The 17,254-nt window shown below is 37.5% G+C and overlaps 1 protein-coding gene across 1 annotated transcript in view; it reads right to left on the bottom strand.

Moving 5' to 3' along the window:
- Nucleotides 1-17,254, bottom strand: part of LOC131051353 (uncharacterized) — a 56,488-nt gene that overhangs the window by 5,143 nt on the left and 34,091 nt on the right. The window lies entirely within an intron of this gene.

The following is a 17,254-nucleotide window of genomic DNA, read 5'->3' as shown; positions in this document are numbered from 1 at the left end:
ATGTCATTAACATCCATAATAGACATAAAATGATAAATATTAAACATCCATAACTATGAAATGACATGAACTGTAAATAGAAAAGTAAAAACATAGAAGTCCATAATCAGCTGTCCATCATAATGTCAAGATAAACTAAGAAAATATATGGCTGTCCATAATCAGCACATGGTAGGTCTAAGACTAAGAGTCTAAATCAAGATCAGAGCTAGTCTCTGTCTGAGTTCACTCCTTAACCAGCTACTCCTTCTCTTCTTACTGCTCTTTTCCTATTTTGCAAATGTCAAAATGAGTGTCTTTTTCTTCCTTTTCTTTGTTTTATGCATTAGATTAGGGTTTGTTATATTTTAATTTTATTTAGGGTCTTGGTGGGGCTAGCCAGACCTCTATTTTTTAATTAAAAAAGTGTATTTTTTTTAGTTTGGGCACTAAAAAAATCTGGGCCATAGGGGACAGCAAGAAGTCCCCGGGATGGTCGGGGGACACCTGGCTGTCCCAGGGACTTCTTGCTGTCCCCTGCAGCCCAAAACCCATTCCGGAAATGTCCCCTGCGATTTTGCAAAAAATGGGACACCAGGAAATGTCAAAATCCCATCCCCACATCCCCATTTCGTCCCCGGTACGGGTACGAGACAAAAATGCCAGGGGATGCATCCCCGTGGAACACAGGAATACGCAAGTCTTCTACTCCACTTATATGTTTCAAACTCAACTAAAATATAGGTTTCAAAAAAAACAAAAAAACAAAAAAATGTAAATTATGATTCTTGATAAAAATAGAAGAATTGCCACTTGGTAGTGATCCATTAGAAAACTGCAAATATTTATTGGAGATATTTATGTTGGTAAACCTATTGCTTCTAGTTTCTACAACAAATGAGGAAACTAATAACTTTCCCTTATGTTAAATCAACTTCGCCTTCTCCACCCAACAGAACAGGATCTGCTGATTCATCATCTATTTGACCAACATATCAATTATCTTATTAACAGGAACTAGACAGAAATAGTTCTATTTTGTGCTTTGCAATTGCTCACCAACAATTGATGTCTGCAATGGTGGTGGAAACCATGTATAAAGTAATTCTACATTAAAACAAGATGCAAGTCAAGATAGCATGGCAAATTGAGTTCAAATGCATTGTCGCAAGTGTTCTACCAGGTGCATTTCAACCCCCCACCATCCAACAAGCAACACACGTAAAAACACCTGTCTCTAGCACAGCCCTACATTGCAGGGCATCTCCCTTGGGAAACCTCTCTTTGTTGGGGACATTTGGGGATGCCCTACCATCCCTAGGCCACCAGGGGACCTGCTCTAAAGAAACTTTTTTCAACCCATATAACCCTGATTTTGAATATCATTTAAAATCTGCAAGTATAAAAATTTATTTCCATTTTTAATTGGAGAGACCACAGTTAAGGCTCTGTAAAATTTGTGTGAGAGAATTAATTTCTCCAATTGAAGTAATTAATACTTATATTTCACGACACACATGCACACACAAGCATGCGTGCACACGCACATGCATGCACACACAAGCATGCGTGCACATGCACATGCATGCACACAGAAGCACACGCGCGCACACGCACATGCATGAACACACAAGCATGCACGCACATGCACACGTGCACGCGCACACAATTATGCACACACTCTTGTCAATAAGAGCATTACATAATCATCTAAAGCCACACGCACATGCACATATGGGCCACTTAATAGATCCACACACGCATGCACGCACATGGATGCGCACACAAGCACGCGCGTGCACGCACATGCATGAACACACAAGCATGCACACACGCACACGCGGACACACACATACGCACACACACACACTCTTGTCAATACAATTGTCAATTAGAGCATTACATAATCATGTCAGGCCACACGCACATACAGGCCACTTGATAGATCCACACACACGCACATACGGGCCACTTGATAGATCCACACACACGCACATGAACACACACATGCACGCGAACACACACACACATGCACGCACACACACACATGCACTCAACACACACATACACACACACACACTCTTGTCAATACAATTGTCAATTAGAGCATTACATGATCATGCCAAGCCACTTAATAGATCCACACATGCGCACACGCACACACACATATCAATACAATTGTCAATTAAAGCATTACATAATCATGCCACTAACGGTACAAGAGGACAAAAGCAGATGGCAAAGGACAAGAGGAGCTCAGATCACATCAATGTCATTATGTCTTCAACATATGAAGTATATGAAGGGATCTCATTTACACTTCATTTTTTATAAATGGGAGTGGGTTGACAGTAGAGACTCTGTATTTGGACACAAGTTGAGGCATAATTCATTCATTTCCTTTAATAGCCCATTGTGTGTGTTAGTTGTCTATGAAATTTTCGAACAAAGACTTCAACAATGGAGTTGAGCTCTACAACACATGGAAGGGCAGATAGAGGCAAAGGAAAAAAGTCGCGAGCAGACGTGGAAACTGTAGCAGACGAGCATTGACAAGGTGTCTAAGAGATTTGTGGATTGCATCACTAAAGAGCTAACAAACCCTGAGTTGCAATTATGGATACTCCAGCCCTAGGGCCTAGCAAAAGAAATTGGCAAAAAGGATTGTGTTGCAATAAAAGAAGCCATACTAAAGATGATATTGGACCTAAGCCAATCTATTGGCAAGAGGAATGTCTTCATCATCATTCAATCCCTCTCCAATGCTACTGTGTTATCTATCACAAAAGGAACCTTTATGTTGAACAAAGATTCTGATGAACTCAAGAAACACACAAGGGTTCATTTAAACTATATGACAAAGCATCTTCATACTATCATGAATAATTAAGGCGAACTCCTTAAATGCTTGAAATTGTTGGGTAATGCTCTAAAGGTGCAATTTCCTATTTAAGTTTAAAAGGAGGATGTTAAATACTATAGGGAAGACGATCTTGACAAGGTCAACACTGCAAGGTAACAACAGTCTATGACATCACATGTTTAAGTCTCCATCTGTTCAGTTGTATAGTTAAATGCAGTATTGTATATGCTCGGTTCTGTTGTAATCAAGATTCTATCCTGTGTGTTTTAAGGAGAAGGTGATGGTAGACTGTTAAAACACATGTTGTTCATATTATGTCAAGTGTCCTCAATTTTTGGCAGGAGTATTAATTGTAAAAAGCTTGAATATGTATATAGTAAGTTGTTTTAATTATGTAGTCTTGTTCGTGGGTGTTTTGCATGGAGTACAATGGCAAGATAATCTACTTTTTTGAGATTTGATCTGGTCTAGATTGTAGGGAGACGTGTCTCCAACCCCCTAGGATGCATCTCGAGGAATGGGACATGTCTCCCATCTCAAAAATACGAGCAGAAGCATCTCTTGTTGTTGATATGGCGGCAGGACATTTCCACGAGTTTCCGCCAAAAAAAGTTTAACAAACCTAAAACACAAACTTCATAAAAGGAAAAAAGCATGTCAGAAACATGATGGGAGAGGAAGATATCACCGTGCGAGGGTTTTTTTGTCAATTTTCTGAATACATGACATCGCAGGAGGAAGGCACAACTTATAAGTATTCGTTTAACCCTTGGTCAACGCCATTTTTTATGGTCAGTTTATTAATTTTGGAGGCGATGGTATGAACTATAACCCTTAGGCAACTTGTCACTGGTCACATGGCTGACTTGTGCAAACTTGCAACATTTACAAGCACAAATCAGAGGCCACTTTATCATAAATTAACAGTCTGCGTTTGTCTTTTTTATTATTCTAATTTCAGTAGAACAAGTTTGTTATCACTTTTAACTTATCAGATATCTCATATCTGTATAGAATCATAGATCTACTACAATAATTTTGGATTACAAAATTATTAAATTAAGCTATATAAGTATCCATTATACTTAAGTTGAGATTTTAAAAAATCACAAAATTAACCATAAAATATAAAATTATATTAAAAATAATAGCATCTCCGAGTACCCCCATCTCCTATTTTTTCAAAAATAGACGTATCGGTACCAATACCGATCTCTCATACAAATACCAATACTGATCTCCTAGCAACCATGGATCTAGTGAATTGTATGCTACCAGAATCTTGGCATGAAATGCTCTTTTTTGCAGCTCTTGGGTACTTAACCAAGGTATATGAATTTGGTTCATCCCTAAAATCCATCCCCTTGACCCCCCATTTTGAAACTTCATAGAACACTAATTATCACCCATCTGCTTAATACAACGTACAGCCCATACCAAAAAGGTTTAAACTTCCTATCTAAGCCTTGAATCCTCTCTTTCTTAAGGTGAAAATTTATTTCCCACATAAAACTGATTCAAGACATTATATTAATCGTACTATTCATCAGTCCATTGCAAAATCTCATTAATGCGTAATCCTTTTAACAAATTTAGTCACTTCATCCAGTTTCTTTTTTCAGTTTTTGTGTGGTTGTTGCTTCTTCTAACGTGACAATAGTGCTACACGAACAAGTACCAAAGGTTGGAACCCAAGGCAACCTTTAAATACAACATGCTACATTAAGCCATAACGAGCTCAATTGTATCTATCGTACTATTCATCAGTCCATTGCAAAATCTCATTAATGCGTAATCCTTTTAACAAATTTAGTCACTTCATCCAGTTTCTTTTTTCAGTTTTTGTGTGGTTGTTGCTTCTTCTAACGTGACAATAGTGCTACACGAACAAGTACCAAAGGTTGGAACCCAAGGCAACCTTTAAATATAACATGCTACATTAAGCCATAACGAGCTCAATTGTATCTATATTTGACATATTGTAAACTTTCATCCCATTTGTGAGGACACTTCGAGTGGTGCATTTGAAGAATTTACACATTCATTCAATTTGTGACCTATATGTCGGTCCATTAATTTATGTACAGAATGTTGTGGACTTTGTGAGTTTGTGTCCATCATTGACCATAGCATAGTGTCAACCAAAATATACCAAGGCAATTGCTGTACCTATTCGTAAGGATGATCTTGGAAGCTTAATTTGCAAAGAACACTTTCTTGTAGGGTATCAAAATTATCGTCTTTGAGGACCTTTCCACCACAACATATACATAATCATGACATTACTTGGTCATGAGAAGCCCTGACATGAAATACATGGAAATAGACCACCCAAGCTTGACAAGAATTGAAAGAAGAGCATCACTTTTGGTTAAGAGGAGCCATCCAACTATAGTGAGCTTCCCAAATTGTCTTTTGTCACTAATTAATGGGAACACAAATGTGTCCCTTATAACATAAGAGCCAATTTTCTAGGTAGAGATAAAGAACATCCTACCTAGCTACCAATTTTTTGTATACATTAAAGAACTCAAGATCTCTCAAGTTCAATTCAAGCAATTCTTACATTCTAATCCCACACAAGTCAAGGACTATTTTTTAAGATTGCAATTGGAGGTCAACTCAAGCAATCAACAACCTTGTTGGTATTCCCTTCCTTATGTTTGACATCTACATAAAATTGTTGTAAATACATGGACCACCTTTGATTATGATTATCCTACAACATAACTTGAACCTACATGAATTGGAGAGTCATCTGATTAATACAGATGATTGTCTCCTTACACAATATATAGTGTTTCCACAACTTGTAGGCCTAAATAATAGTCTAATTCTCTTTGTCCTATGTCGGTTACCTACACACTATGTGAAAAAGACGTCTCGGCATGGTAAGTGATTGAATGGCCATGTCAAGTGACAATTGCTTCAAGTTGCATATGTTGTGACATCTATTTTGATCTCAAATGATTAACGCAAATCAAGTAGAATAAGCAATAGTGTCAAACAAAGCCTCCAATTGAAGTGCATGTAAAATCCATCATTGTGCCCCCATCTATATAAACTTTATTTTGGCCCCACTTTTGTTGCCTAATTTATATGTCATGCAATGTAAGAGAATCTGAACAAAAAAATCTTGTACAATTAGATTGGCAAGACCCAAGACACTACTGTTTTCTATAAAAACACTGGGTGCTACCCAATTTCTAAATTTCTAATGAATTCAATCTTCTTTAGGTCAATACATACAACGTCCTTGACAATAATGTAGCCAAAGTTTTGGTCTCTCCATGCCAAAAGACCACTTCTCTAAATTGGCATAGAGTTATGCCAATGAAAGGCAAAAAGAACCTATTGAACATGTTGCAAGTATTCTTCAATGTCTTCTCGGTGATGAGGACATTGTCCAAGTAGACGACAATATAACACTTTGTGAAAGAACTGAGTACATTTTGTAGCAGCCCCCAAATCTAACACTTGATCTCATCGTTCTCTAGAATTGATCGTCTATATAGTGGCCCATTTGACAATGATGTACCAAACAAGAGATCAATTGAATGCTTAACCTAAAAATGCAAAGGCACACTCTAAACGAAATGAAAACAACTTTGTATGATGAGAATGTCTAGTCCATCGGTATTTTTTGTGCCATTGATGTTGGTGTTTGAGCACATGCATTCTTGCCACCTTTGGTTCTTCAAATCTAATTATGTAAAAGGGAAAATGTCCCAATTTGAGCAATGGCTTGTCAACAATATTTCACGTTTGTCAAGGAGACTACCTCTATTGGAGCCTCTCTGGTATCCGATATTTACTATCACTAACTATAACAATAGCACTCCAAGGTTCACCCTAATTAACAAATATCTGAGGTTGCCCCAACAAATCACAAACATCTAGGGGTGTAACATCACAACCATCTTATCTTTGAAGGGTTCGATAGAATAGGATAGACATCACTATCAACTAACACAATTTTTTCTACCCTAATCACTTTCCCATTGTGTATAGATGTAGGTGAGGCATCTACATATTCAACATCTTGACTATCTCTGCAAATATAACATTTTTCTAACTTCCCCAATCTGCAATGAAATGAAGAACCTTCCCATTCATCCACAATTATGAGTAGAATTGGCTTTCCTCATCCTTTGTTGACAAGAAATAGCCTGTGGATCCAATTCAATATATGATCCACTTCTATTTACTCAAATGGAATTGTAGGTAACAATGAAAAACTATGACCAACAGTTGTGAAGCGAGGCTTCTTGATGTGATAATTGTAGCCATGATGACATAGCTCTTGTTTGTCTCACACTACATGGTTGTGGCTTTTTGGGCCTTCTTGCCAATCTTCTTCAATCATTTCTTCTATAACAAAGCATCCTTGCTTTGTCACTTTAACACATGCCTCCTATCATTGTCTCCCTATGGCTTGGCACTTGCAAAAGAGTTTCATATCTTTGGACATGAGAATATCTCTATAAATTTCACTGCATAAGAAAGTGTAAGTAGCCCCAAAGATTTAAATGTTTAAAAATGCCATTTTGCCTATATGTAGTAATGAATGCCCTTATGTTACTTGGCGACTCAATGTTTCTCAAAGTCCTTAATGTCAAGTTTTGCAATGCATCGAAATGATAGATGTGTTCTTGTATGAATTAGCCTTTCTATTGCAATAGTTCCCATTAGTGCTTTTCTTCATATGTATCCTCCAAAAAAAAAACACTTCCTTGATGCCCTCCATGAAATCACCTTGGATGGGATTCTCCTCCATCACATCATCAAGTTGACTTCCCTAGACTTCCCCTTCACTAGCAAGCTAGCCCCCAAACATAGTTCAACATGTGGTTCAGCTTTAGGAATGGAAAACATGATTTTGCCTTTCCAAGCGCAATTTTTGGGCCTCCAAGACAAATTCTCAGCTTGTTTTTTCTCATTTTTGTCATCTAACCTCCTAGGAGCACACTTGAACACTTGGGAGCACTTTTTCATGTTTTCACTTTGACATTTAAGCCATCCTGAGCATCTTTCTTAAGTGTCAATAAGTCACTTTTCCATTCATAAAGTTTTTGTTCAAAAACTTTCATTGACATTTACCACATAAGTAGAAAAAAATGCTTTTTGAGTCACCTAAGCGATCTATTTCCTCATTAACATTGAAAAGTGCAAGCATTTATGACTTTAGTGATTTTTTGCCTTGCAACATGACAATGAACCCCCTTGGGGCACACCCAAGATGTTTGCAGTCATTTTCACATGATTTTGGCCCTCAAGCATCGCTTTCTTTTCCTTTGACAGATTTTGGACCACCATATGCGCTTCCCTAGCTTGAAATTGTCCCTAGAAACCTTTGATCATCAAAATATTCTTGGTCGCTTTGTCGTTCATTTGCCTACTTCTGCAGTTGCTGCATTTGTTTATACCCTAGACCAAAGTTGAAAAACTCGGACTCGACAACGACTCAGCAAGCTCAATTTTTTTTTAAAACTCGGGACTCGCCAAAACTCAGAGAAAAACTCGGCAATAACTCGGCAACTTTATCGAACATTTGAAAATACATTTTTTTTTTAAATATTCTTAGAAAACACATTTACAGTTACACCCTAAAGTTTAAACAATTCCTAGCTATATTACTAATTTCCTTACATTTCTAAATGCTGCATTATTAGGAATCAGGATTATCTTAAATTCTTAATATTTCTACAATATATATATTTAAATTAATCTACGTTTTTTTTATATAAATTGTTCTTATAATTTAATCTCTATTCTTTTTAATAGATTGTTCTTTATATATAAATGTAAAATACAACAATTTATTAAAAAAAACATTTACATTGTTCTATAACTATTATTAAAAAGAATATAGATTATTGTATAATTGTATTTGATATCGCAATGTGTCTGAAAATGAAACTTGTTAATATCGCCTATAGAAATTTTTCCTTCTCGGTATTTTGTGAATTTAGCCTAAAATAACATATACAAATCTGAAATGTACACAAAACGATGAGCCCATAAACCGTGCATTTTTGTTAAACATGTAGCAAGTAATATGCGAAAGCTATGAAATCTACAAATCCTAAAGCGCTGATGGATACTAACTGAAATTTTACAGTGGGAAAGAGTTTAACTTTTAATATAGATCAATAATAATTTGTTTGAAATCTATTGGAAATCGATTAAAACTATTCGCATCAGCGACGGTGCAAATCCTATTGTCGTGCCCTATTCCCGTTGTCGTGCCCTATTCGCATTGGCGACAGTGAAAATCCTTTCCTCATCGCGACAAAAGACAAAATATGAAATCAAAATTAGGTTCTCGACAGTTTTAGACTTTTCGTAACCTTCATTACTTTTTAGCGCCGATTTTTCTCGTGAGTTTTTGCGATTTTTGGCGATTTTCTGAGGTTCTACTCGACCGAGTTTAATAGCGAGTGGCTCACGGCCAACTAGGGCTTGCGAGTCTTTTAAAAAAGCGCAGAGTTTTTCATCACTGCCCTAGACAACTCGTCCACCTTGCTCAACATGCTTAAATGCCTTCTCTTGTGGGTCCCACTTGTCTAGAATTGGCAATGACAACATTGACAACTGCTCACAACAAAGACTCGAAAACAGCTTAAACGCACCACATTTTATGCTTAGAATTTGACTCAAAAAACAAAATCGTACAAGTACAACACTATTCAAGCTGACTCATCATTTTTGCCCAATGTATTTCTCATGTTGATTCAATCAACACTTTAAAGGAATCCAATGCTCAGCAATTTGCTCCTTGGTATCCATCTAAGATTGCTTACACATATTAGGACAGTAACTTAACAGATCTCTTGTCTTCAAACGAAGTTCTTGATATCCTAGCTGTATTCAATGGTACATAGAAGAGCAAATAAGCTTTGCTACTGCTGATATGAATTAAGATGGCAATACAAGGGGCAACACACAAATTGAAAATTTTAAGTTATTATAAGCAGCAATTGTACAAAATCAAACACAAGATTGAAGATTATTGGATGGATGAACTAAACGTGTATACAAAATAGGCAAACTCTATAGGAGAACTCATGTCTCCTACTCTACCTACATGCTTTAAATTCAGCTACTAACAAAGACAAACTTATTAGAAAACTGAAAATGTTTGTTGGAGTTATTTATTTTAATAGCCCCATTTGTTGGGGTGCCTGAAAGTGCCATTGAGATGACCCAAGATGTTCTCTTTATCAAGTTACTAATACTATTTTCTTATGATTACACTTTTGCAATCAGATATTGGCGTTTATATCATGTAAAGTGTGGGCTTTTAGCATTCATTCAATATTTTAGATTAAAGTAAGGTACGACCATTCAAGATTTTAGTTTAAAGTAAAGTACAAACATTCAAGATTTTAGGTTAAAGTTAGGTACAAACATTCAAGATCCTAGCATGTGTAAAACTCCTTCATGGAACTAGGTTTGTCTATTTGCACCTTGTTCAGTGTAAGCAAATATCATACTTGTAAAAGCTCACACACTTCAAGCCTCTAAATAGAACACAACCTGACAACTGGTACAGACAAGAATCTACACAGAAACAATCCCCATTTACTAATGTGACCATAGATAACCCCCAAACAATTTGAAAAAAAGATACATCAACAAAAATTATTCTGCGAACAAGAATATATTCAAGTAATAGTGGTGTACCTTAATGCCTGATCCACAATATACAACCATGGCAATAGCTTCCTAGATAAGTTTAATTTCATGAAACCCCACACAGTAAGTTACATCCTCTTTCAAAAACAAAAGCAAGAAATCCATCCAACTATTAAGGAAGACTTTGCCCGCACTTACAGTTTGATCCAAAATAATAGCAAATTTAATAGCAAGGAATGCTAAGACATGAATTGGGAACTGACATATAGAATCACATATAGCGGCAGAATATAAAGTACATGTGTTGATCAAGATCTAAAATGTACCTAAGGAAGTCTAGGCGTTTAAAAAGCCTGGGCCCTGCCTAGATACACCCAAGGTTCATAGAGCAGAACCCAAACAAAAAAGCAGGCAAACATTAATATACTTAATTTCATAAAAAAGAATAAAATGGATTTCCTAGCGCATTCAACTCTGTAACTTTTCTTTTGTAAATGTCTGTGGGTTTCTGATCCAGATCTAACATGCCTCCATTTGTCACATCCACTAAATTAAAATTAATGTTGCATTTGATCGGTGTATTCATTCATTTTTCCAAATGGCCACAACTATTCAAACTGATGATCAAATCTGAGCTTATCTCTTTGGGGATCCTTCGTTCAACTCACCATATGAAGGCAGATTGCCTTGACTCAAGAAGAATTGAGCCATGGTTTCTAAATGAAACTGTTGTCATTTTATGACACCCTTGGTCCATCAATAAGAACCGATCAGAGATATGATCCATGGACCAGTGCTGCTCCAGTTGATCAAGGAGAAAAGCATAAGAATTAGGAATTGTGAAGTGTTGTCTCGTTTGGAGGAAGTCCCTTCCCTTTGCTTCCCTTTTCTTTCATGTTCCCCTGAACTCCGGAACCCCGAGGTTCCGAAGTTCCTTCTCTTTGCCTTCTCTTCTTTCCCTCTTCTCCGGAACCCCGAGGTTCCGAAGTTCTCTCCTCGTCTTCTTCCCTTCCCCGGAACTCCAGAACCCCAAGGTTCCGAAGTCCCTTCCCTTTGCTGCCTCTCCTTTCTCCTTTGCGGAACTCCGGAACCTCTCCTTTCTCCTTTGCGGAACTCCGGAACCCCGAGGTTCCGAAGTTCCTTTCTCTTAGCCCCTTTCTTTTCCCGGAACTCCAAAACCCCGAGGTTCTGAAGTCCCTTCCTTGTTGCCTTTCCCTCTTCTCCAGAACTCCGAAACCCCGAGGTTTTGAGGTTCCTTCCTTAGCCTTGTTCCAGTTCTCCAGAACTTCAAGAACCCGAGTTTCCGAAGTCCTTGGACTTCCTTCCAACTTGCAGCACTTCCGGATGGCGTGATCAACACTCAAAGCTTTAAATGCTCTAACGACTTTTGTGACTTGTGGACCTCCTTTTGTGGAGCTACAGGGGTCCATTTAATGATTTTGGCAAGATTTCCATCAAGAGAGATACAGGGCCATGCTTGTTGTGGTAACTTATGTCATGTCTACATGCTCTGACTTTGGAAGGTCAATCAATCCACCCTTCTCAGGGTTGCATTTTCAGGGTATGGCTAGGTTGCTTGCATGTACAGAAAGTCAGGTGCATGCACTTCCCTGCACTCCCAGACTGACATTTCCCTACACACACAAGGGTCATGATCACTCTTGTAACCAATTTTCTATATAAAGGTTGTTAAGCCTCATTGTAAAGGGTTCTCTCCCTTGTGGCTTGAGCTATTCTATGCTCTTCCACTTCTCTTGTATTTATTCCGCATTTTGCAACTATAAGTTTGGCCATTGGCCTTTGAATGAATTGAAATTGCTATTCTTGCCTTTCTTCAACTTATGTATGCTATGTATGTTTCCTTACCTTCATCATAGGTGTATGTTTTGTGGCTCTTCTCTCATATATGTTGTGTTAATTTATTTCTAAGTGTGACTTGTGGGAATCCTTCTCCCCTCTTGACATTCAGTGAATTGAAGTTTGTGCATCTCCTGGGTATTTTAGTTGATTCTTTGTGTCATTTCAGGTAGGGAGAGAAACAATCTCTTATCTTGGTGCATCACCTCCTTTCATTTTAAGCATTTCCCTCTTCCCTTTTCCTCTGCAAGTTGTTAGGATAGGCTTAGGAGTAAGTTTTGAAGTGTTGAGTTGGTTCAACACCTGCACTTGGATTGAGAAGGAAGTCGGCCTTCTCTGGAGATTCAACCCCCTTGAGCAAGGTCCCACACTTCAGGGTTGTTTCCATGTTTCACGAGGTTGCTGAGTTGATAGCTCAGCAAGGGTGCAAGCTTTTGTGATAACAGAAAACATAGAAGAAAATATCTTTCTTGAGAATATCTAAACAAACCAAAAGAGAAATACATCTCAATTTCTCAAAATAATATTGAGAACCAAAAAAAGTACACAACTTTAAAAAAAAGAGAGAGAGAAATAACTTGTGTTTTTTTGTATTTAAGTTGTCCTGATTACATAGAAGAGTAAATGAGAGCGTACACAAAGAATATTAGAATATGGATTATTTTTATTATTTTGAAATATGAATTTATTATCTATTATTATTATCAAAATTTAAAATAAAACAGTAAATAAATAATACATTTAACTTAAAATAAGAACCCTAAATGTAATAAAAAAGCTGAAGTACTAGCATCTAAGTGCCATTTTGTGTTGCCCATTAACTAGGTACGCCGAAAAGAAAGGTGATCAACAAGAGGTCTCTTGCCTCGATAACCCCTTTTAGCGAGGGTGGCAGGTTTGGGAATGAAAAGAAACAGGCACTGCTGTACAAAATATTTCAAGAAAAAAGATAGATCGCTGCTCAAGTCCCTATAGAGGTAGTGAAATCTTCCCTAGATCTTGGATTATAATGTTTTAAAAAAAAAAAACTCAAATCAGATAATGTCAGATGAACCATAAAAAATCAGTCATAATGCCAAAAAAATGGGAAGAAGCCAATCAAATTGCAGTCAACAATATATTTAAAAAAAGGTGCATTTTTTACAAGAAAAATTTAGTCTCAAATGTGAGTTATGGGACCTTGCAAGTTTTTCCCGCAATCTACTGCTATGCATGGAACTGTTTGTTTGAATGCCTAAACAATTTGTTAATCTTTCAAATATGACTTCTGTTGCTGTTGTGCATAATTACAGAAATCATAGATTATTACCTCCACACCCTATGATTGTATTCATCATTTTTCTACACTCGAGCATAAATCTATTGGGTTGAGTAAAGGAAATCATCCCCCTATGGTCAGAAACCAAGATGGGAATGGATCTTTCTTTAAAGATCCATTTAGGTGCCTATCTTCCTCTACCATTGTCAATTCTTCAAATATTATTCCTGGCTCATTTATGGAGGCCCCAAAATATAATTCTTCTAATTAATCTTTGTCAAATTGAGGCAGTGTGACTATGGATAGGGATTTGGGTACTGTTGTGACCATTTCACACATCGCCCCATTGCAAATGGGGACCCCTGCTTTTTGCTTTCTAGGGTTTGTCTTTTTAGGTCTTTTAGGGTTTTGTCTGTTAGCCTTTAGCTTTCGAGTGTCGCCAAGGGGATCACTTGGATAGCAAGTTCTGCTTGAGTTAGGTCAAATTGGTTAGTGATGAAGTTTGAAAGTCTTGATCCTGAAATTTGGCTAAGTCTGAAAGTCCTAATCCTGAAATTTGGCTAAGTCTGGAAACTGAAAAACCTCCAAAAACTAGATTTTGCAATATAACTCCTAGAGGTCTGAAACCACTCTCAAACATCCTGAAAGTATATATGGAATATAACTTAAAGTACTTTCTTCTTTCTTGTACTTAAATGTTATATTCCATAAAATTATCCTGACGGAGAGTTCAAAAGGTCAAAAGTCACTCCTGACCCTCTCAGGAGGTCCAAAGCGAATCTCGCTCCTGACCCTTGCTGAGGGTCCAGAGCGAAATTCATTATAAACTTCATTTGCCACCTTGTTTGAGCTTGAAACCTTGTTCCTGGCCTTGAAAATGATCTTACCTCGCCCTGTGAAGTAGTTTGAAACTAAAAGATTGAGCAATTTAGCCTAGACTGTAAAAGTCGCTCCTGACCCTTGCTGAGGGTCCAGAGCGAAAATCTTATTGGAGCTTATTTTTCACTAATTTTGGCTAACTTGTTTTGTGCAGGGTCTCCCAGAAGGAAGATTGGACGTCACTTGATGCAATTGAAGATTTGAAGGCATGAAAATTGATGAATTTTGGAGACTAAAGGAAAAATCACCCCTGACCCTCAGAGAGGGCCCAAGGCAAGATTTTGATTTCCTTCATTTTGCAATAAAAAGAGACCAAGTTTTGATCATGAAGGGGAAATAAATGACTTTCTCCACCCGCCTGAAGAAGTTTTGACTTGAAATAATGAAGGACCTTGTGGAAATTACAAAAATCGCTCCTGACCCTCAGAGAGGGCCCACAGTGAGAAATCTTATAGGGGTCATTGCTAGCCTTATTTGGTCGACTTAAGATGTCAAAGGCATGGGGATGGATGAAATGAGCACAATGAAGTATCCAGACTTGATCAAAGATGATGAATTGAAGGAGTTTTGCCCAGGAAAGGTAAAATCGCTCCTGACCCTCAGAGAGGGCCCACGGCGATTTTCTTTGTGTGCACATTTTTGGACCTTTCTTGGACATGAATTTTTATTCATAGCAAAGAACAAGATGACATCTTCCTTGGCAAAGTGATTTTTAGGTGAAAAGTGAAGCATTTTGGTCCAGGTAGCAAAAATCGCTCCTGACCCTCAGAGAGGGTCCAAAGCGAGATTTTCAAAAATGCACTATTCTTACAAGATCAAAGTATGTTTTATGATTGGAAGGGATGAAGGAAAGCATGTTCTATCCGTTGAATATAATTTGGAGGATCAACACAAGATGAAATCAACCTAAAATTCAAAAATCGCTCCTGACCCTCAGAGAGGGCCCACAGCGGAAAATTGCTCCTGACCCTCAGAGAGGGCCCACAGCGAAAAATCGCTCCTGACCCTCAGAGAGGGCCCACAGCGAGAAACCTAATATGGGAACTTTTCATCCAAGTTTGAGGAAAGCTAAGGTTAGACATGGGTTTGAAACGATGTTTGAAAAGCCTTGAAGTGAAAAGAAATCGTTGAGAATCAAAATTTTGAAGGCAATTACAAAAATCGCTCCGGACCCTCAGAGAGGGCCCATAGCGATTTTCCAAGTTTCTCTCCTTTGTTTGAACAATTGAGATAAAATCTTGCTTGGACAGGAGGAGAACGTGATGTGTTATGCCTTGGAGGTGATTTGAAGATTAAAAGATGAAGGAATTTGCCTAAAACCAAAAAGTTGCTCCTGACCCTCACTGAAGGTCCAGAGCGAGATTTTCAAAAAATGCATGTTTTCTTCAAAATGGTGCTAAGGCAAGGTTAGGATAAGGAGAAGAGACCTCCAAAAACATGATGAATATTGTTTTGCCTTTGAAACTTGATGATTTTGGTCAGAAAATGACAAATCGCTCCTGACCCTCAGAGAGGGCCCACAGCGAAAAATCGCTGACCCTCAGAGAGGGCCCAGAGTGAAATTATTGAAAATCCTCATTTTACCTTGCAACAACAAAGCGAGTTTGGATGAGATGGATGAAGGAAGAACATTTCCAAGTGATGAATGAAGTTTCAATGAAAAATGATCGATAATCAAGCTTAAAATCAAAAAGTCGCTCCTGACCCTTAGAGAGGGCCCATAGCGATTTTTCAGGATCCTCTCCTTTGTTTGAGGAATTGAGACCAAATCTTGTGTGGATAGGAAGAAGAGATGATATTTTATGTCTTGGAAGCAATTTGGAATCCAAAAGATGAAGGATTAAGAGCAAGATTGAAAAATCGCTCCTAACCTTCACCGAAGGTCCAGGGCGAAATTGGTGATATCCTTCATTTTTACATTATTGAGCGTTGATATTCCTTAAAATCCTCAAAATTGCTCACTTTGAAGCCTTTGGAAAGATTAAATCAAATTCGCATTAAATTAAAGGCATTTTAATTTAATAAATTAATTTTGTACCTTGAAATAATCAAAATAAGCATCTTAGAGGTATTAAAATTAATTTAAATAAATTAAAAAATTTACAAGTTGAGCGCTCAAATACATTTATTTGCTTTTACAAGCAAGTCGGCCTTCTTTTGAGGAGGATTTTATTTCATTTTCATTTCCCTTTTGGCAAGTCGGCCTTGGAGAGAAGAGAGGTGAGCGCTCTATATATTGGAGGGGTTTGTTTCATATTTCAAATCATTCATTCATCCTTTTTCAAGTGCAAAGTTGAAGTGCAAATTGGAGGAGCGAAATCTGGCTAGAGTGGAGCGAATTTCTACTAAGTGTTGAAGATCAAAGAGGGTGGAGTATATTCTTTTTGAAGCTAGAGGAGGCGCAATTCATCCAAGGGAGAATTTTGATTTAAATTTTGCCTAGCAAAATCCATTTTTTACATCATTTCTTAGAGTTTAATACTCAAGAGGAGGTATGGCAAAATCATCTTGACACCCTTGTTCAAGGTTTGATTTTTGGACATTTGTTTTGGAAAATCTATGTATTGCAGGGTTAATTAGGAAATGATAACTCAAGATTTATCATGAAGTTTCCTAATTAAAATCTTAAATCTTCCTTTTAAGTTTAATTTCTAGACTTCAAGGTATATTACTAATTTTGAAATGTTGTGTAGGTATCAAGATGGCGACTCCAAAGCCCGGAGGATCTACAAGTCGGCAGGTTCTCATCAGAGACGATCAAGCAAGGATAAGGGCAACCT

The sequence above is a fragment of the Cryptomeria japonica genome, chromosome 11 (genome assembly GCF_030272615.1).
Source record: "Cryptomeria japonica chromosome 11, Sugi_1.0, whole genome shotgun sequence".
NCBI lineage: Eukaryota > Viridiplantae > Streptophyta > Pinopsida > Cupressales > Cupressaceae > Cryptomeria > Cryptomeria japonica.
Note: the sequence above shows the minus strand (reverse complement) of the source record. Positions and strands in the feature narration are given on the sequence as shown.